The 21,373-nt window shown below is 35.6% G+C and overlaps 1 long non-coding RNA gene across 4 annotated transcripts in view; it reads right to left on the minus strand.

The window, feature by feature from the left end:
* Window positions 1–21,373, minus strand: part of LOC112917240 (uncharacterized) — a 442,839-nt gene that overhangs the window by 24,313 nt on the left and 397,153 nt on the right. For 3 of the 4 annotated variants that reach the window (XR_012002935.1, XR_003234441.2, XR_012002934.1), the window contains 2 exons: window positions 20,119–20,242; window positions 18,572–18,980 (listed from right to left, as the gene is read on the minus strand). This is a non-coding gene — a long non-coding RNA (uncharacterized lncRNA). Of the gene's footprint in view, window positions 1–18,363; window positions 18,981–20,118; window positions 20,243–21,373 lie in introns of those variants that run through there. The other variant, XR_012002936.1, reaches the window with a different exon arrangement.

A 21,373-nucleotide genomic window follows, 5' to 3' on the forward strand; every position in this document is an offset into this window, starting at 1 on the left:
ATCTCTGAAGTTTATGAAACTTTATATTTTATACTACTAGAACCTAAAATAGAATCCTGAGGATTTAAATTGGGCTTCTAGGATTCTTTTAGAGGTTAATTATACTGGAAGTATCTAGGACATTTAATTTTATAAACTCTGAAGCTAGGAAAATATTCTTAGTATTTATAGTTTGGAGGAAAAATAAGGGGAAAAGTGGTAATAAAAAGGAAATACTCTGTTTATGCTTTCTTTTGGATTATGTATAGAATTACATTTTGATAGTCTGCCCAGAATTTCAAAACCTTGGACGTATATATCAAAGGTACTCCATACATGCCTTCCTCTCTGCTTCTATTATTTCAGACATCCAAGTTCCCTGAAGCAGAGACTGAGCGCCAGAATTTCCTGTCTGCAGCATGCATACCAAGTCAGCATGGCCAGACCTGAATCAGGAATCGTCATGCTTTCTCAGCTCTTCAGATTTTCTCAAATGCCCAACAGACACAGCTCATTTGTGAGTTGGCTCCACTTTAGAAGACAATGGCTAAATGGAACCCATGTTGTTCTTGAAAAATGTAGAGATGAGGTGTAGAAGAACACTGAAATGGACACTTTCCGTCAGCCCACCCAGTATAAGCACCGTTTTTATTCAGCTCCTTACAAATTCTTACAAGCTCTCACCTTCTTCTTATATTTTAGACTCTAGGATTGTGTAGCACATCGTTTTAAAAGCCGCTTAGCTACTGCTGAACAAAGCAGGAATACTGTGCTTTGTGGACTGTTTATATACCAAGCATGTTTATGCATTCCAGCATTATGTTGGCTTTTAAAACATGCAACATATTTGATACATTCTAAATTTGTTCTCTTAAGTGAGTCAGAATGCCTTACATCCTGCAGTGGTATAAATCACAGCAAGAAGTACCTAAAAAAGAGGCAGAATGAACATGAATTTCACTAAGCAGCCCTTGTTTTCACAAACAAAAAAGGCCAACATGTTATTATTTAGGTATTGCCAGTGATAAAAGAAATCTTTAAAAAAATGTTTTGATAGTAAATGTGAAATGCAAAGCTATAAAACTCCTAGAAGGTAGCATAGGAGAAAACCTAGATGACCCTGAGTATGACAATGACTTCTTAGATATAATACCAAAAGCATAATACATGAAGAAAAGAATTGGCAAGTTGTACTTCATTAAAGTTAAAAGCTTTGCTCTGTTAAAGGCAATGTAAAGAGAATTAGAAAACAAAGCACACACTGGAAGAAAATATTTACTAAAGATAAAGGACTATTGTGCAAAATATTCAAAGAACTCAAAGTCAATGCTAAGAAAGGAAACAATCTGATTAAAATATGGGCCAAAGATTGTGACAGACATCTCACCAAAGAAAATATAGAGAGAGTAAATAATCACATAAAAAATATTCCACATCATAGGTCATCAGAAAAATGAAAATTAAAACAACAAGATGCCACTATATACCTATTAGAATGGCCAGGATCTGGAACACTGACAATGTGGTTATGTGAAGCAAGAGAACCTCTCATTCATTGCTGGTGGGAATGCAAATAGTACAGCCACTTTGGAAGACAGTTTGGTGGTTTTGTTTTTTTTTTTTTACCAAAATGAACATATTCTTACTACACAATCCAATGGTCATGCTCCTTAGTATTTATCCAAAGGAGCTGAAAATTCATATCTACACAAATACTTGCACATGTATGTTTGTATCAGCTTTATTCATAATTGCCAAAACTTGGAAATAACCAACTTATCCATCAGTAGGTAAATAGATCAGCGAACTGTGCTACATATAGACAATGGAATATTATTCAGCACTAAAAAGTAGTGATCAACCTATGAAAAGACATAGAGGAATCTTAGTATTACTAAGTGAAAGAAGTCAATATGAAAAGCTACAAGTGCATGACTCCAACTACATGTCATTCTGAAAATGGCAAAACCTTGGAAATATTAAAAAGATCAGTGGTTGCCAGGGGTGGGGAAAATGGGTGGGATGAATAGGCCAGAGCACAGAGGATTTTTAGGGCAGTGGAAATACTGAGTAATCCAACAATGATGGGTACATGTTATTATATATTTGTCCAGACCCATGGAATGTACAACACCAAGAGTGAATCCTAACATAAGCTGTGGACTTTGGTGATTATAACATGCCAACGTGGGTTCATAAGTCAGAGCAAATGTACCATTCTGATGGGGGATGTTGATAAAAGAGAAAGCTGTGCGTGTGTGGAGGCAGAAGGTAATGAAGAAAGCTCTGTACCATCCTCTCATTTTTACTGTGAATCTAAAACTGCTCTTAAAAAAAAAACTAGTCTTTGAAAGTAGTAATGAAATAATTTTTTCAAAAAAGTAAAAAGAATCAGGGAGAAAATGTCCCAACGTAATTCCTAAAAAGTTCAAAGCAAGGAGTTTTTCTCCGATATCTTCAGTCTCCCTTCCTCTCATCAATAAAAGAAATACATATGAATTCTGATGCTAGTGGAGGGAGCAGACCTGGGATTATGCATTTCTCACAAACTCCTGATAATGCTGCTGCTACTGGTCTATGGACCATGTTTTGTATAGCAAGCCATACACCACCTCAAGGGTCGAGATGCGCTGGGTTTCTAAGGAATCACATTACAATCATGATGAATGGAGCACAGGAACTTGTTTTGGAATTCCTTCTTGGCAACTTGCTGCGGGGAGAGCTGAAGAAAAAAAATTACTAGAAGAAGAACCTGAGTTTAACTTGTGGATCTTCCCATTTGTGCTAGGATTAAAAAGAAAACCATAGGTAGAAACACAACGGGAATGAATGTAAACAGACCAGGATTATGTCTGCTGATTACCCAAATGATTTTGGTAAGCTACACAACTTTTGTAGAACTTCATTTATTTAGCTTTCAAATTAAGAGGTTGGACTTACGCAAGTCTTGGTCACAGAGCAAAAGAAAGCAAAATGGGGTGGGGGGTACAGGGTGTGGGGCAGTGAAGAGCTGAGGATGTGTCAGAATATGAAGGTACTAAGGAAGACTGGGTAAATGTGGAGGGCAGAGTATGGTCACAGTCAAAGCTTTAATATAAATGCTAAGTTTATTCAAAGTATAAGACAAAGGTAGAAGTAGGGTAGTAAAAAATGAAGTTTAAGAGCAGGATGCAGAGTAGGACAGAGTAGGATGCAGAGTAGGATATAAAAAATGAATCAAGGGAGACTATTAAAGATGTATCCTAATAAATCATGAATAGAGGCAGAGAGGCTATTCTATGTGAAGCCTGTGGCAGTAGCACATCAGCTTGAAGGCGAGGGAGGTGTGACATTGAATGTGACTCATCTTTCTTTTTTTGTTTTAGATTTAATTTTTTTGTTGTTTGTTTATTTATTTATTTATTGGGAGGGGAGAAGCTGAGGGGGAGGGAGAGAGAGACAAGCAGACCCTGCACTGAACACCGAGCCCCAGGAGGGGCTGATCTCTTGACCCTGAGATCAGAACCTGAGCCAAAATCAATCTCAAGACCTTGAGATCAGGAGCTGAGCTGAAATCAGGAGTCTGAAGTCTAACTGACTGAACTGTCCCCAGGCACCCTGTGACTAATCTATCGAATCCCTTCCAGATATAACATTTCACGATCATTGCTTCCCTTTTTCTTCATCCAGGCCTCTCCTTAGAATCATCTTGGACCATTTGCTCCGTGGCTTCCCACATTCCTAACCTCTCTGAAGAAACTTAGAAGGTTATCTCAAAAGTCTTTTTTTGTCTTTTACTAGACTAATTTCTTATATTTATTTTGTCTGTATTTCAACACACATTCCATGTTTCCCTGCAGCATATTGCATTAGGCCATATTCCATTTTCTTCTTTAACATTTATTTCACTATCACACCATGCTATTCCTTTGAATTTCCATTGGAAGCAATTTTAGTGGTATACATAATATTCTTCAACACTCCTGTCTTGTTTTCTTTTCCATAATGAAAAAGGCACATCATAAGAGTTTTCTATGGATTTTTTTGTGCGTTGATTTTTTTTTCTTACTTTAGCAATGTCATAATTTAGTAAATTGGAGTCCACAGCCTATTATTAGCTTGAGAACTCTTCTTTAATGATTAGTGTCCAGAAAGCTATGTGGTAACTTTATTTTTTTAAATATTTTTAAAGATTTTTATTTATTTATTCATGAGAGACACACAGAGAGAGGCAGAAACGTAGGCAGAGGGAGAAGCAGGCTCTGATGTAGGAATCGATCCCTGGACTCCGGGATCACGCCCTGAGCCAAAGGCAGACACTCAACCGCTGAGCCACCTAGTTGTCCCTATGCAGTAACTTTATATTTAGTTACTGTTTTCAACTTTCTAAGAAGCAGCATTTTTGTTTTATGAACAATAAGCAAGTAGTTAAAAAAATACTAAATATTTTCCTCAGGGAATCTTTAGTGACAATAGATACACCTTGTGAATACAGATAGATATAGAAGTGTCTCCATATTTATATATTAAAATGACATCTCCAAATGCTACCTCTGTGGGTAGATGTTTACATTACTTAGAATTTTATCTATTTCTGTATATTCTAACACTTGTAATTGACAAAACACCTCTAAAACCCCCCAACTAATCATTACTCCTAATGATAAGATCAAGGGAGACATTTCAAAATATAAACAATACTTTAAAAACAATCTGTTAGGATGAAAGAACATAAGCTTTACTTTCTTGTTATATATATTTTTTCTTTCAAAGAAATGTCCTCTTCCTATCAGCTCTCACAATATGAACAAACATTTTTATTCAGCTGCTTGCAATCCCTTTCTAGTTCCTTACTCCAATCCTCTGTCTCAAATTTTAGATTCTGAAGCTGTGTCACACAGGTTAAGAGCCAGATGAATAAAACAGGAATATTGTACTTTGTGGCCCTGGTTTCATCACATTCTCTCAAGGCCATGTGCTTCAGAATCTCCTTGAAGCTTGTTAAGAATTAAAATGCCTGTGCTCTCTTAGACCCACCAAACTAGAATTTCTGCTGATGGAACATAGAAATCCATTTCTTTTTACACCACTTCTGGTGATCCTTATAAGCACTAAAGGTCAGGATGTACTGTACTATAGTAACAAGTCCCAAAATAGCCATTTCCAAATATCTTCTCTGCTTTAAAAGACCTCTATTGTCTCTTTGCTTTGCTAAACTATGAATGAGATTTGCTTAATGAGAAAAAAAAAATTACCTTCCAGTAAGTACCAAAGGCCATTTCCACTTTCTCTTACTTTTTTTTTTTTTTTATTAATTAGGTAGGCTGATCTGTCTACCCAAAAATATGTTCCACATCAGAGCTCCAAGTTATAAGTGTATTACCTACATGGAGGATGTGTTTACTATCTAATATCTAACATCATCAGGTTATCTTAGAGTCATTTCTCCCAGACATTTTTCGTAAGTCTATATATTGGGCAGCAGGACTCCCATTAAGATAGATAGAAAAAGGACTTCTAGTTCAAACTTCCTTCTACTTTGTTTCTTCTGGGCTGCCTTACCTTACCTCTTTCTTTCCTCTGATCCTGAAGAACAGAAAAATAGCTATATTTGTCCATGCCTGCTTTTATTTCTCTTTATGCGTTTCTCCCCAGCCATATCCACTGGAATATGCATGTTACAGACCCCACACTCAAGAAACGCAATGAGTTCTGTTATTTCTTATTTCACACTGAGTTTTATCATGAAATTTTTTTACTTTTCAAGAGATGTTGAATGTTCCTAGGTCTTTGACCATCTATTAAGCATGCCAGTGCATACATGCACAAAAACTTAAGTTTGGAAAGCATTCACTCTCCTGTATATTGGAGTCCTTGGTGATTCTGAACTCTTTAAATTCTAAAGTATTACTGGATGTGCTACATTTGCTGGTAGCATGTGTCTGCTTCTGTTTAATTTTTGCTCTTTCTTGAATCACTAAGTTTGTTTTTCAATCTTGGTATATTTCTATAATACAAGTTGAATTACTACAAAGTTCAAGTCTATGTTTATCTCTATTATGGACTTTTTTTCCAGGCCCTGAAGAGCACATGATAAAAGTAAGAAAACTCTGGACTAAGCATCATAAAACCTAAATTTTAGTGACAAATCCAGGGCCACCACATTTAGCCAGGCTGGCCAAGCACACTCAACATTATAGAGAGGCCCTGAGTTGTCAGTTCAGAGGATGGAGGAGTCTCCCTAACTCCACAACTTATGAACCATAATATATGACCACACACCTGCACTGTCCTAGGAGCAGCCAATGCTTCTCAATGCAGTTGCATTGTGAAAGCATTTCATAAATTAGATGCTCTGTACAAATGAATTAAGACTTTGCCTTTGATAAATCTAAAATACAAAGAGCTTACATTGGATATATATTATTTTTTCATTATATTTTTTCTCTAAAACTGCCACTGTATTTCCTGACATTTAAATTCAATATCTAGGCTCAATCAATAGATATGAATGTGTTTTAAATCCCTGAGTCACCTAATACCTGAGTGCTCTGAACAGGTGTCTTCTAAGAAACATATAATCCATTTAGTGGAGACCTATAATACTCATTTTGTTTTCACAGATGGTGTTGGATTATTAAAGTGGAAATACACCAAGAAGTTTTTAGAGTACCTTTCCATTTAAGCTGGACTTTGCATTATTTAAAGCTATGATAATTTAACTTGGCTCTAATCCTCTCATAGTCCAGTCTGATCAAATCATTATTTTCTATATCTCCCATATTTCAGTTTTCCTGTTACTGACCACTCCCCTGTCCCCACTGCATCATATAAAAAGCCTAGGGGAGGAAAACATATGATTCAGCTTCAAAGTGTTTCATCTGCAGCCATATCCTTTTCTTTTCAGAGGGCAGGTAATGAAACAGAATCACGAAAAACAAATAATGGCAAATCTACTATTGATTATTTGCATGGGGAAGTCATTTAGCCTTTCTTTATCTCAGGTTGGTCCTCTGTTACATAAAGTAATAAATTATTCGAACTACTAAATTTTTTAAGGGCAATCAAGTGTCAAAGTGGTTCAGGATTGGTTTGTTGAGAAATACTATGAATCTAGAATCTTATCAGTTTATCTAATCATACACAATATCTACCATGGGTCTTAAAGCAGAAAGATTTGGAGTTAGTGAATTCAGCTCTTTTACTTATCTCTGTGACTTTGGGCAAATGACTCTTATGTTTCCTTGGCTGCTTAGAGTCTGAAATACCCTTGTATATCTGGAGAATTTCCCATCATATGCATTTGTTGAACCATCTCCCACTATAGAACCTGAAAAGGCCAAAAACCCACTTCTCTGTATATCTTCCATTCCCAGCACCTAGCATATTGGCTCAAAACCTAGGCTTCTCCAAATAGATGCTTCCATATGAAACTCTGAGCTTGGATTGAGTAACATAAACAGTGAGAGTTTATTCACTTTGTCAGTGGGAATTGAGATGGTGCTACTATTTTGGTGGGGATGGAACTCCAGGAGTTTCTACCTGGCTATTCCTACTAAATGGTGCTTACTATATTGATCAAGACGTTGCTATGAGGATCCAGTTGGTTGTTAATGATATATGTCTCAAGTTTATATGGAGAAAATCCAGAGAATGGATTTAGGATATGATGTTTCATATCAGAATTCCATGTAAGACCTGATCTCTCAAAATCTCTCACTTAACAAGTAGACCTAGCAATGTTGGTTGCCAGCAATTAGTTTTAGCTCAGAGTTGGTGCTCATTAAGTACAAAAAGATCTGTGTATTTTTTAAGCTACCCTAGAATATGGGGCAGACTAGAGAACATGTTTACCCTATGGACTCGTAGCCATACTCTACTGTCCACCATCAAGTCTGTTAGCCTCCTCTTGGGTGACACCTGATCTGTGAAAAATGCAGTCAGTGAGTTAGAGTGATTTTCCTCTCAGTATTCTCCAGACAAACCATCCAACTAGCAGAAACAACTTGGAATGTACCCCTAAGTTAAAGATTCTAATGTGCTGAAACTTAACTGTCTAGAACAGATTAAAATCTCAAGTACATGCAAATACCAAGTATCACTTAATTAGAAAATGTTAAATCTGTCATTTTTATCACCAAAAAATTCACTTTCAGGTATAAGCTGCAACCAGGCCCATTTTATACCTGGAGAAACAAGTAGCAGCCAGTATCTTTAGTGAATGCTAACCTTGAATTTGAAATTTGTAGTTATTTAGTTTAAAATTTGCTAACTTTACAGATAAAATTTCAAATGTACCAATACTAAGAAGACATTTTTATTTCTTCCATATTAGAATATTTAATAGATGTCTGCTTTCAGAATTAATTCTGCTCCTTTCAAACATACATATTTTAAAAGTAAAATATTTAAAATGGATACCGTAGAGTTCAGAAGCCCCCAAACAGAACTACCTTAGTGTTGATATCTGGTATATGCAGAGGTGGGGGAAAAAGGAGCTGTTTAAAAAATACAGCTGGGAAAAAAGTTATACATTTGGGAAAAAGATCGAATTTGATCCCTACCTCATGTCATAAGTATCATTAATAAAACAACTCTAAATTAAATAAGGATTTAAAATGCAAAAACAAAAATATAAAACTTCTAGAAGAAAATATAGATGAACATTTTAGATGTGACCGTGAGGAAAGACTTCTTAATTTACAAAAACCAAAACAAAGAAAAGTAAACTTTACTGTATCAAAAGTAAGAAATTCTGTTCATCCAAAACACCTTAAGGAAGGGGGTGGGGTATCGATGGGGATGGTCTATAATGAAGGAGAAAACATTTGCACATTTGCAACAACAAAAGATTGCTACAAAGAATATTTTTTTGAAAACTCCTAAAAAATCAATAAGAAAAGCAGAAACTGTAGACATTTAACTGAAGATAAAATGCAACTGGACAATAAATATATGATAATCAGTATTATTAATGATCAGTGAAGGCAAATTAAGACCATAATGAGATATAATTTTACAGCTATTAAATTTGCACAGCTTTAAAAATCCAACAATGTCCAGTGTCAGGAAAGATGTAGATTCCCAAAATCTCTTATACATTACCATTATAAAGATATATCAATGAAACCATTCTGGGGCACAGTTCGACATCGCTTCCAAAATTTGAACATTCACATGTGCCACAACCAGCATTTTTATTCCTAGGAGTATATGTGAGAAAAGCTTATGTGCCTGTACAACAGGGAACTTGTACAAAAATCTCTTTACAGCACTACTTATAATAGCAGAGAGCTGAAAACAACCAAGATGTCATCAATTTAAATGAACTGGTATATGTACACAGTGAAATATTATGCAGAAATCATAATATTACAATAATACAACAATACAATTTGTGGCAGGCTGAAAAATGGTCCCCCAAAATATACTCACTTCCTTATCCCCAGAACTTGTGACAATTCCTTTATATGGCAATATGTGTGATTAAGTTAAGGTTCTTGAGAGGAGCTTACTTACCTTTATTAACCTGGTGGGTCCTAAATGGAATCACATGTCTGCTTATAAAAGTGAGGCAGGAGGAATTATTAGACAGACATACACAGAAGAGAAAACCGTGTGAAGACACAGCAGAGAGAGAGATTTGAAGATGCTGGTGATGTGGCCACAAATGAAGGAATGATGGCAGCCACAGAAACTGAATGAGGCAAGGAACAGATTATTTTCCCCTAGAGGTCTCTTGAGGGAGGGCAGCCCTACCAACACCTTGACTAATGCCTAGTGAAACTAGTTTTGGACTTCTGACCTCTAGAACTGTGAGAAAATATGCCACCAAGTTTGTGGTAATTTGTTACAGCAGCCACAGGAAACAAATGTACAATTCAATGATATATCCATATATACGGCAAATGCATTTTTTTAAAAAATATTATTAGCTGAAATAGATAACTAAAATAAAAAGCCTAATTGTACAATGTGTTGATTTGTAAACCAAATTATGTTAATATAAAAGGATGTTAGGCAAAAATAATAAATCTAAACAAATGGGGGGAATCTTCCTTAAGACATCACTGTATGGGGGCACCTAGGTGGCTCAGTTGGTTGTGTCCAACTCTTGGTTTCAACTCAGGTCATAATCTCATGGGTCCTGGGATCAAGTCCCACATTGGAGTCCACATTCAGTGGGGAGTCTGCTTAAGATTTTTCCCTCTGCCTCTCCTCCCCTTCCCTCTACTCATTTGCGTGGGCACACATGTGCACTCTCTCAAATAAATATTAAAAAAAAAATCACTGTAGCAAGTACAAGGTTATTTCCTGGACTTTCATCATAGTGTCTGATGATCCATAGAGTATGAGGCACCATAATTATGGTAACTCAATACAAAATAAAGCGGAATGGTTATAGAGTGGCGAGAATGATATTAGTTCTTTAGAATGTAAATAAATGAGACCCAGGAATAAGATTGTTGAAACACAGACAGGAAGAATCAGCAATTTGAGAAACAGGAATGACTGGAGTTTCAGACAGCTTCCAGAAAGGATTCTGATTTAATTTGCATTTAGCAAGCAGCTCATGACCTAGCCTCATCCACTGTTCCACTGTCATATACCCAAGACAGTCGTTCTCAAACTTAGGTGGAATCAGAATCACCTGGGAAGTTGGTATAAACCCAGAGGCTCAGGCGTAGTCTCTTCAGTGAGCCTGTTCTTCTGTGTTCTGAGTTCAACAGGTATCCTGATATGCATCAACACTGAGAACCACTGATTGAGGAAAACAGATGGAGAGAAAAATTATAATGTCCCTGAAAACAGTCCCCAAAGAATGAGACAGAAAATTTTATTCTCTTCCCTCATTGCTCATTCAAATCTGTTCTCTGATAGTAATTCTCTGTGTCCCTGTGAAATCTAAGCAGATTCCATGACTTTTCTGATTGCTCTCAGAAAATAAAAAGTCCTCTGGTCATTTTTGTCACAAAACATTTAATTTGGGTATTTAAATGATCATTCTCAAGTAATGCTCAAGACTCTAAACTGCATTTAAAACTTCCTCTAAGTTTTGGCAAGGATGTGGAGAAAAAGAAAACTTGTGCACTGTTGGTGGGAATGTAAATTGATGTGGCCACTGTGGAAAACAGTATGAAAGTTCCTCAAAAAAGAAACACCATATGACCCACTGATTCCCCTACTGGGTATTTACCCCCCCCACCACCACCAAGTACTAATTCAAAAAGGTATATGAATCTCTATGTTTATTGCAGCATTATTGCCAAGAGCCAAGGTATGGAAGCAACCAAAGTGTCCATCAATAGATGAACGGATAGAGAAAACATACACACAGGAATATTATTCAGCCATTAAAAAGAAGGAGATCTTGCCATTTGTGACAACATGGATGGACCTAGAAGATATTATGCTGAGTGAAATAAGTCAGAGAAAGACAAATATCATATGATTTCACTTGCATGTGGAATCCAAAAAATAAATTAATAAACAAACAAAAAGCAAAACAAATCCATAATACAGAGAATTGACAACTGCCAGAGAGGAGAGGTGGGGGGATGGGAAAAACAGATGAAGGGGAGTGGGAAATATAGGTTTCCAGTTACATAATGAGTAAGTCATGGGCATGAAAGGTACACTACAGGGAACATAATCAATGGTATTTTAATAGCATTCATTGTATGAAGACAGATGGTAACTACACTTGGGGCGAATATAGCATAAGGTATAGACTTGTCCAATCACTGTGTTGTCCACCTGAAACCATGACATTGTATGTTAACTATATATGTCAATCATATATATGTATATATATGTATATATCTGCTAAACAAAACCCACAGTAATTGTTATTAAAAACAACAACAGGGGTTCCTGGGTGGTTCAGTCAGTTAAGGGTCTGCCTTCAGCTCAGGTCATGATCCTGGAGTCCCACATCAGGCTCCCTACTCAGCAAGGAGTCTGCTTCTCCCTCTCCCTCTGTCCCCCTCCCCCTGCTCATGCTCTCTCTCTCTCTCACTCTCTATCTCTCTCAAATAAATAATAAAGTCTTTTTAAAAAAAGAAAGAACAAAAGATAAAGGATAGGTTAGAAGCCTACAGTGCTGGGAGGGCTCCAGTTACCTCCTTTATTACACTGCTTCTCCACTCCATGGACAGGCTGGCTCCAGATCTTCTAGATTTCACAGAGGTGTTAGAGAGCTGTAAAGCCCAAGAAAGTTCTCATTGACAGGCACCAATATAATCTGGCATTGGTTTCCTCTGAGCTTGGCAGGGATTTAAAGCTGAATCTTTCTTGTGGAGTGTATTTATAATTTCTATGGAACTGGCAACAAGATCTCCCATTGTTGTACTCCTAACACAAATGAGGTCTCCTCTGCCTAGACATTCAGGAGTTCACCCTGATTTCCTGAGGCCCATTCCATTCTCTCAAGAGCCACCCTTGCAAGGTGGCTCCAGGCATGTCTCTCTCTTCTATCTGGCCCTCAGGAGTCCCAGAAACCCTGCATTAATTCTGGCAATGGAGGTTGTGCCTAGGGCAGCAAGCTTTTTAGCTTTTCTAGAAGCAAACTCTGTGCCCCAGACCCTAGCACACAAGGCATCTTCTTTAAGGGGCTTCCTTGAACCCCTCAAATTCCACATGAGGGGAAGTAGAAGGGACATTTCACAGCACTCAAAATCAAATGATCATTACTTAAAGAGATTGAGCTAAAACAAACCAGCATGGAAAGGTAAAACATAAAACAATGGATGGCAGTAAATTAACATCAAGAAAAATGAGACAAATAAACATATTAATTTGGATAAAGTATAATAGAAAGTAAACTTTTTAACATGGATTAAAGAGGTCCATTAAAATAATAATAGATAAAACTTAGAAAATGTGTCAAATACATAAAGAAAAATTCTTGGCATTGAATAATAATTTGGCATAGGTACAACTAAATACACATTTCTTAGCCCTTAATCAATTGTATAAAAATATATATGTAATGAAAAATAATAAATTCAGAATTTTATATATATCAAATTTTGTAAGTCTTTAATCAGAGTTACCTAGTACACATGACCCTTAAAATAAATCTCTCTCTCTATATATATATTTTGCCAAAAAACATACATAAATTCCAAGTGCCCAAGATTACTCAGCCATTAGAAATGATGAATACCCACCATTTGCTTCGACGTGGATGGAACTGGAGGGTATTATGCTAAGTGAGGTAAGTAAATCAGAGAAGGACAATCATTATATAGTTTCACCCATATGGGGAATATAAGAAATAGTGAAAGAGATTATAGGAGAAAAGAGGGAAAATGAGTGGGAAAAATTAGAGAGGGTGACAAAACATGAGAGACTCCTAACTCTGGGAAATGAACAAGGGGTAGTGGAAGGGGAGGTGGGCAGGGGGATGGGGTGACTAGGTGACGGGCACTGAGGGGAGAACTTGACAGGATAAGCACTGAGTATTATACTCTATGTTGGCAAATCAAACTTCAATTAAAAAAATTTTTTAAAGCTATTTTTATTTTGCAAAAGACTAAAACTAGATATTTACAGAAGAAATATTAAAGAAGGATATCAATCATTTAACAATTCAAAGTCTTAAATATTAGACTAAAAATATAAATATATAATTATAAACTATTCAAGTGTTAATGATGATGACTAAAATATATCCAAAATTTATAGGAGATAGACAAAGTAATGCTCAAAGATCATTTAAAATTTTTAAAATTTTAAGTTATAATTTTAAATAGCTTAAAAAGAACTATTGTTTATTACATAAATGTAAATGCAAATATTTGGAAAAATTCATAGAAATCTAGAGGAATCAGAAAGAAAACAGTAATAATTTTGAGTCCTTAGTATGTGATGCTGAATAAGTTAAAATACCTACCTTTTTACAGACTGAGTATGTGATGCTGAATAAGTTAAAATACCTACCTTTTTACTTAATTCATGCTCAGCACTTTGTATACAGAAAATAGTGAACAAATTGCAAGATAAAATAAAAGAGTGAACAAGTCACAGGTCTTGTCCTGAAGAACTTTAAAAGTCAGTAGGGAGTAACATAAATAGGTAATCAAAATATAGGGGGTCAGTTGTCCTCTGACAGTACAAAGGGCCAGGGAAGCGTTAGCACATTGTGCTAATACTATGAAGTGGAGGTATCCGCAAGGGACAGGATGCATAATTTGAGTCCTGACAGTAAATGGCATCAGAGAGGTACGTGAAAGCATGTGAAAGGAGAGAGAACAGAATACAGTTTGGAGAACTGAAAACATTTCAATATCACTAGAGATTAAATGATGAAATGTGGTCTTGGAGAGGTGAGCCTGGCTCTATGATGGAAAGTCTCACAGGAAATGTTAAGGAATTTCAACGTCATCCTGGGAGGTATCAAAGGATGGTTAGAAAGAGTACAACATGGGAAGATGTGCATTTTAGAACTGTGACCAGATGGAGTGCGACATGTTATTCCCTCCTGTCTAGGGTGAAACCTGTGCCACACTAGGACAAGAAGGGGCTCATGATTCATAGATAGTAGGGTCACACGCATACACGGGAAATGAAACCAAGTAAGGAAATGAATACTCCAAATCCAAAAATGGTGTACAGGGAGTCAGAATCAAATACCAACAAATACTGACCACTTAAAGCACAGAAGATCCAAAAGTGAGGTATAAAAAGTAAAACAGCCAGACTAACAGACTCAAGGGAAGAACACAAAACACAAGAGAAGAATGGAGTTGCAATACTATAAAATTAACAGAGGCGTTATAAATTACTAGAACTGAGGGAAATTGGCAAAGCATCCACCAGTAAATGTAAGAAAAACATCAGTGAAGAGTGGTACCATCATCCTCTTGGGTTTCCTTTAAGGTCTACTGGTAAGCTACTTTTTAGAATATGGTCATTTGGTACCATTATATAATTTTAACTCCCCAATCAATTAAAGACAAGGATGATATTTCTACTCCCAAGATGCCTAATGGGATGAATTACTTATAATTCAGTTTGGTCTATGAAGTGGATGTGATTTCCTGGAACTGGTAGGGTAGTTACTCTATATAAGGACTCTGAACAAAACAAAATGAAAGCTATGGGAAACTTGAGAGCGATCTTCCAAGTGGATCATTAAATTTAATAATATTAGAAGCTTTTAATAAAATAATATTAATTTCCCTAGTGCCATTCCTATCAATGATATGGATGTCACATTAAATTATAACCAAAACAGTGTTTGTCAGAAGTGATAACATAATGGGGCACCTGGGTGGCTCAGTCAGTTAAGCATGGGACTCTTGATTTCAGTCAGGTCATGATCTCAGGGTCATGAAATCAAGCTCTGAGCTGGGCATGGAGCCTGCTTAAAATTTTCTCTCTCCCTCTACCCCTCCCTCCCACTGTGTGTGCTCTCTTTCTCTCTCTCTCTCTCTCTCTCTCTCTAAAAAAGAAAGAAAGAAAGAAAGAAAGAAAGAAAGAAAGAAAGAAAGAAAGAAAAAGAAAGAGGCTAAAATCCAAAACTGTGAATAATGAGAATATATAAAATTGCAGTAATGAGTTTCAGAGTTGTGATTAGTTAAGCATCACTTTCTCTCTGTTGATGTAGCAAATAAATCTCTTCCCAGTGCCACTGAGCACTTCTGACTCCCATCAATTTTATTACCAATTATTTCCTGATATTTATCAATGCCAGCCACAGGTATTATTTTTCTCCAATTAGTCTCCATAGTTTTTGTTTGTTTGTTTTGTTTTGTTGGGTTTTTTTAGAGTAGGACAGAGAGAGAGGGAGAGCGAAGCAGGGGTGGGGTAGAGAGAAAGATAATTCTATGCAGGCTCCATACCCAACGTGGAGCCCACTGTAGGGTGATCTCATAACCCTGAGAACATGACCTGAGCCAACATCAAAGAGTTAGTCACCTAACCAACTGAGCCACCTAGGCACCCCTCTCCATGGTATTTTTAATGTAATTTTGAGGAAAAAATGGAATGGAAACAAATCATGTGCTCTTGCTGTAGCGATTGGCCAACTCAAAATATTGTCAGCTTTGAGCAAGCATTATTATGAATACCACATTAAATATATCCAGTATATATTAACACATTAAATATATCCAGTATATATTCAAAACAGATTATGTTGATATAATCATAGATGAATTTGGGATTTGCAGAATTTCAGTAAAATTAGAGTTCTAGGATTACATATGCATATAATTAGCCATTCAATTTTTTATTTATTTTTTCAATCAATCACACAAATTATTTATCAAGCACCTACTATGTTCTATGTCCTGTTTCAGGTGCAAGAAGTAGAGTGAACAAAATAGACAAAATCTTGCTCTCAGTGAACATTCTTGTTTTGCTTTATGTAAGAGTTCATTCCATGAAATAAGAAAAATTCATTAATGCATGACCTTTTGTCTCTTTTTAAGAGAAGGCATGGGTACTTTGAAAGCTTCAGAGATGAGTTTGTGATATATTTTTATATTTTTTTTACTTCTTTCCAAAAGCATTTAAAATATTTATCATCTCTCTGACAAAAAAAATAAAGAAATAATGCTTATTTTAAAAAGCCAAGATAAAAGGTCTATAATATAACCTACTTTATTGTTCATGAGAAAGAATTCTAATAACAGCACAGGATGTTTTTTTTAAAACCATTTTAAAGAAATTATAATTTCAAATTTGGAATCTGTCAGCCAAACACTTGATTCACCAGTCACCTGCATATTTGAAGATTAATTAATCTCCAGATGTGTATTAATTACACCAATAATGTAAGATCAAGTACACATCAAACTATGTTTTTCAACTTTCATAGCTCACTTCTAATGCCTTTGCTCTGCTTACACATTTTGAAGAATTGTTTATCTTTTTGCATATTCGTGAGTGGCATCATATAAAGCCATGATAGAATTAAGAGTTTTTCACTTTTCTACTTATTCATAAAACATTATAACTTATAAATTCAAACAGGCATAATGATAAATGGATAAACTTCTGTGTTTTCTTCTGCAAATTCCACAGGTACTTCATTAAATTTCCCACAATTTTCATTTTTTTTGCAGGTTAAGCCATATATTTTATTGTGACTTACTGCAAAATAGTCTCTTATACCCATTGTAAGTTGTGTCAGGTTATTTTTCCTACTTTGATGAAATGTAGCAGTTTCTTTTCAACAAGGATATATTTTAACATTTTCAATGGGTCCGACCTACATTTAAGTTGTTCTATCCATGCAGTTTTCTCATACTGTATTATTGAGTAAACTGGGGAAAAAAACTCATTGACTATGTTTGGTGATTTTCTTGTGCTGTTTTCACTTAGTATTGAAGGTGTTCCCTTTTGTAAGAACCTACTTAGAATCCATATATTGAAATATACATATGAAATTATATAGCAGGCTCATCTTCATTTTCCAACCAAGGCCTTGTACATTAAAAATCAGATCCAGCATGTGTCACTGATTGTTTATATGACACTGATTGTTTTTCCAAATTCCAAGGATTTACAATGGCTGCTTTATTGCCTGAGAGCATTTTAATTCAAGGTAGTTAATGTTATTTGAATTTTTAATTGGTAATACTATAGGTTTACAAGCAAAAGCAAGCCTTGCACTAGAGACGTCAAGTCTACAAAATGATAAGTAAAGAGAACCAAACCATCAAGTTTTAAAAGTTGATGTTAGAAATGCCTCATTTAGTTCAAATACGCTGCTATGAAATAATTTTTTAAATGTGTGAATAAGAGCCAACCACCTAAGAGTGAAAATAACATCTAACTGAGAGATAGTTTATATTCCATCAGATGATGGGATTAAATAACATGAAGACTGAAAATATATCTACATACATAAAAAGTTTGGTTCCCAAAATAATTATGAAATATTTACGCCATCTCTAAGGGAATGGCTGGAACATAAACAAAGTACCCTATTAGAAAGAGCTTCAAAAAAAAAAAATTAAAAAAAAAGGAGCTTCAAAGAGCACTTTTATTGTTGCAATTAATTTACTTTCTGAAACTCTGAAGAAAGGACAATTCTATTGTAGAAATCTGTGGTCCTTCACGAATCAAAGTCAGAAATTATATTACTTTTCATAATTATCAATAGGAACAAAACCATGTGAGACATTAAAATAGACATGCTTTTAGTTTGGATACAACTGAAAAAAAGTGCAACTCACAGAAGTTGTACTTTTCTTAAGCAAGACAGCATAGAAGTTCAAGTTAAATACTAAATTTCCATTTCTAATAAAAATATTAGGAGATTTTAATAGATGGTGAAACCAGCATGGCAAGTGTTATAATTTGATATCACTTCCAATAACACTATGATCAGAAACTCATTGATTCTATATGAAAACTATTAAAATTTTACTGACTTTATTTCAATATTTATTTATTTATTTATTTATTTATTTATTTATTTATTTATAGCGCAGCTGTGTGCATAGGCAGTACAAAAAGGCAGTATAGTATTATAGTTAAGGGTGGTTAGTCAGCTGTCCTGAGTTCAAATCCAGGTTCTGTGCCATCTGAATAACCTTGAGCAAACTGGCTCCTCTCTATTTGCAGCTGTTTTTAAAATGAGAAGAACAATACTTACTTCATAAGATAAATAGTTTGAAGGAATAGTTTGAAAGGCTCATAGTTTCAAAGGAGAAGTGGGCACAAACATCCAATTCTGGTCTCATTTATTCTCATTTATCTACTCTTTTTTTGTCTTTGAGCAGCAGCCCAAGGAAGAAAAAAATCAGAACACACATTTCTGGCTGAATTTCAACTTCTTCCTCTCTTCATCCACTAGTGTTCTTGATCCACTGAAAGGAAACTTGAGGAATTTGAAAAATCTTATTTTCCATGTCAGAAGTTATTACATCATCCTCCTTACAATAACATGTCTTAATCTTCTCCAGGTTTGATGAATTCTTGTTCCAACTAGAATAAATGTCATATACTTGAAGAGCCAGAAAAGAATGTGTATTTAAATTTTCAAAGCATCACCTCCTTCACAACTGTATAAAAAAGAAAAGAAAAGGAAAAGCTGAGTGATTGTGCCAAAAGGACAGGAGGGAACATTTCTATGCTTTCGAAAGGATACCCAGCAAGCAATGGTTAAAAATGATGTTATCTGGACCAAAGCCCTTGCCAAGCTAATCTTGACAGACACAGTAAATCTGTCCATATTAGATGTGTCAGTCTCAGTTGCACACCTTGCTTTAATAGTTAGGGTGCCTCAGTCCTCCTCTAGCCACAGTAGAGGAAGTGCTGAGTAATCATCGATAGAGAGGTGATTTAACAGTTAATGAGGTTCCTTGGGATGTGCCCATAAGGATCTCCTTCAATTCTTCACAGTTTCCTCTCATATCCTGGAGAAATGTCTACAACTAAGTCACTTTTTAAAAGATTTTAAAATTAAATTCCACATTAGGTTATGTATTACAATGAGCTTTACTACTGTTCATGGAAAAATGACATCCAGTTACAAAACAACAGCCTCATTGATTTAACCTCATATGGCCTTAGATGATGGATAGAAGATTCATTTATACCAATACTTCCTTATTCTGTTTGAGGATTATCAAAGATTTATGAATTTGGTTTAGAAAATGTTGATCTCTAACTGCACTTTTTAAACACCTTCTAAAAACCAATTACCTCATTTTCAATTAATTAAACCAATTACACCATTCAAAACTGTTCATCTTAGTCATATATCAGTAGTTATCATACTTCAAGGAGCTAATTTTTGGCTATTGTATGTCTTCTGTTATATGCAGAACATTAAGCTTTGCTGTGTTGTTCTGTATATTAATTTTCATATTTAAAGGTAGAAGTATATGCATTATATTTTTAAATGTATTTTAAAATTTAAATTGTGAAGTCAAGCCCTTAAAAATTTTATATTACATCACAGTAAAATGTTTATTTTGCCAATAGAGCAGTCCCACTATGACACTAAAAGCATTTAGCTTTTTGGCAAACCAAATCTTGTAAAGAATGCTAATATTGTCTCCAAGCTTCTTGGAATGCATAGGGTTTTTGCCTCTTTTCAGATGCAAGCAATAGCTTGTTAGGTTATTCTTAGAAGAATGGTTCCTCCTGGTTTATTTTTTTAATCCCAGTTTTGGAGAGATAAAGGTGTATACTTACCCTCACATGCACTGAGTTATACCTTCACCAGATCACAATGTCTAGGTAAGATCTGCATATCTGCAATTGTGTTATGATTCACCTGGAGAACCAGATACCACCTCCTCAACCCTCTGCACTTCTTCTGTGGGGATAAAAGTAAAGTGAGATGGTAAAAGTGGCCAACGCTGAACACTTTAGTTGATCAAGTAACCCTGAACAGGTTAGAGTAGCAGAACAGAATACTGGATTAGCAGTGAAAGGAGCTATAAACCTTAATTATCTCAACAACAACTTTATTTCCTAGCTATGTGACTCAGTCTCAATTTGTTCTTATATCAGGTAAGAAAGCAAAATCATCACAGGTGACATACTGGAGCCAGCAGAGGGTACAATGTGAACACGTGGGAGGGCAATGATTCATCCAAGTAGAGGGATAGGCTTTAAAGTCTTTCTCAGAGGAGTTGACACTATGAAAGGCATGAGACTGAGCCGGATGGTGAAGATGTTGCATCTCAGAAGATGCAAGGCTATTGTGAGGATTAAGAAGACACTCAAAACACCCTCAGTGCTTGGTGTGTTATGCTAATTCTTGTTCTCCTTGTTTGACATGGCAGAGTTTGCCTTTAATCAATGAGCTGCCAACCCCTTCTTAGCACTCAAAAAAAGAGCCCCATAGAATCATGGGAGAGCATGGTCAGGACCAGCTTCATGGGCATACAACCTGTGCAGTTGCACACAGCCCCCACACAGAAGGGGCCTCAGTTTGGCCTCTCCTGTCATTGCCTTGAAATTCTCAGTACTTTTGAGCAAGGTACCCCACATTTTTATTTTGTACCAGGCCCCACAAATTATGTAGCCAGTTCTGACTATGGTAACAGAAAATCCAAATTTGTGTTGATTAGACTGATTCACATCCTGGTTTTCTTCCTAGCTTCATGAATTTCTTGAGTTTCTTTTTCTATAGCTTTAAAAATGGCAATATCACCAAAATCTATTCATTTGGGAGGATCAAATGAATTATGATTGTAAAACCAATGTTTATTTTGTAAGTTATAGAAACAGGGAGGATAGTCGCTCAGCTACTGAGACCCTTGTCCCTTGTATTTAAAGAAGTTACTATTTGTAATTATTTTAAAAATCTGGAAATTAGTACATACATACCCCTGCTCTTTCTTCTCTTCTTTTCTTTTTCTTTTTTTTTTTTAATTTTATTTATTCATTCATGAGAGACACAGAGAGAGAGAGAGGCAGAGACACAGGCAGAAGGAGAAGC

This window comes from Vulpes vulpes, chromosome 8, assembly GCF_048418805.1.
Source record: "Vulpes vulpes isolate BD-2025 chromosome 8, VulVul3, whole genome shotgun sequence".
In the NCBI taxonomy this organism is placed as follows: Eukaryota; Metazoa; Chordata; class Mammalia; order Carnivora; family Canidae; genus Vulpes; species Vulpes vulpes.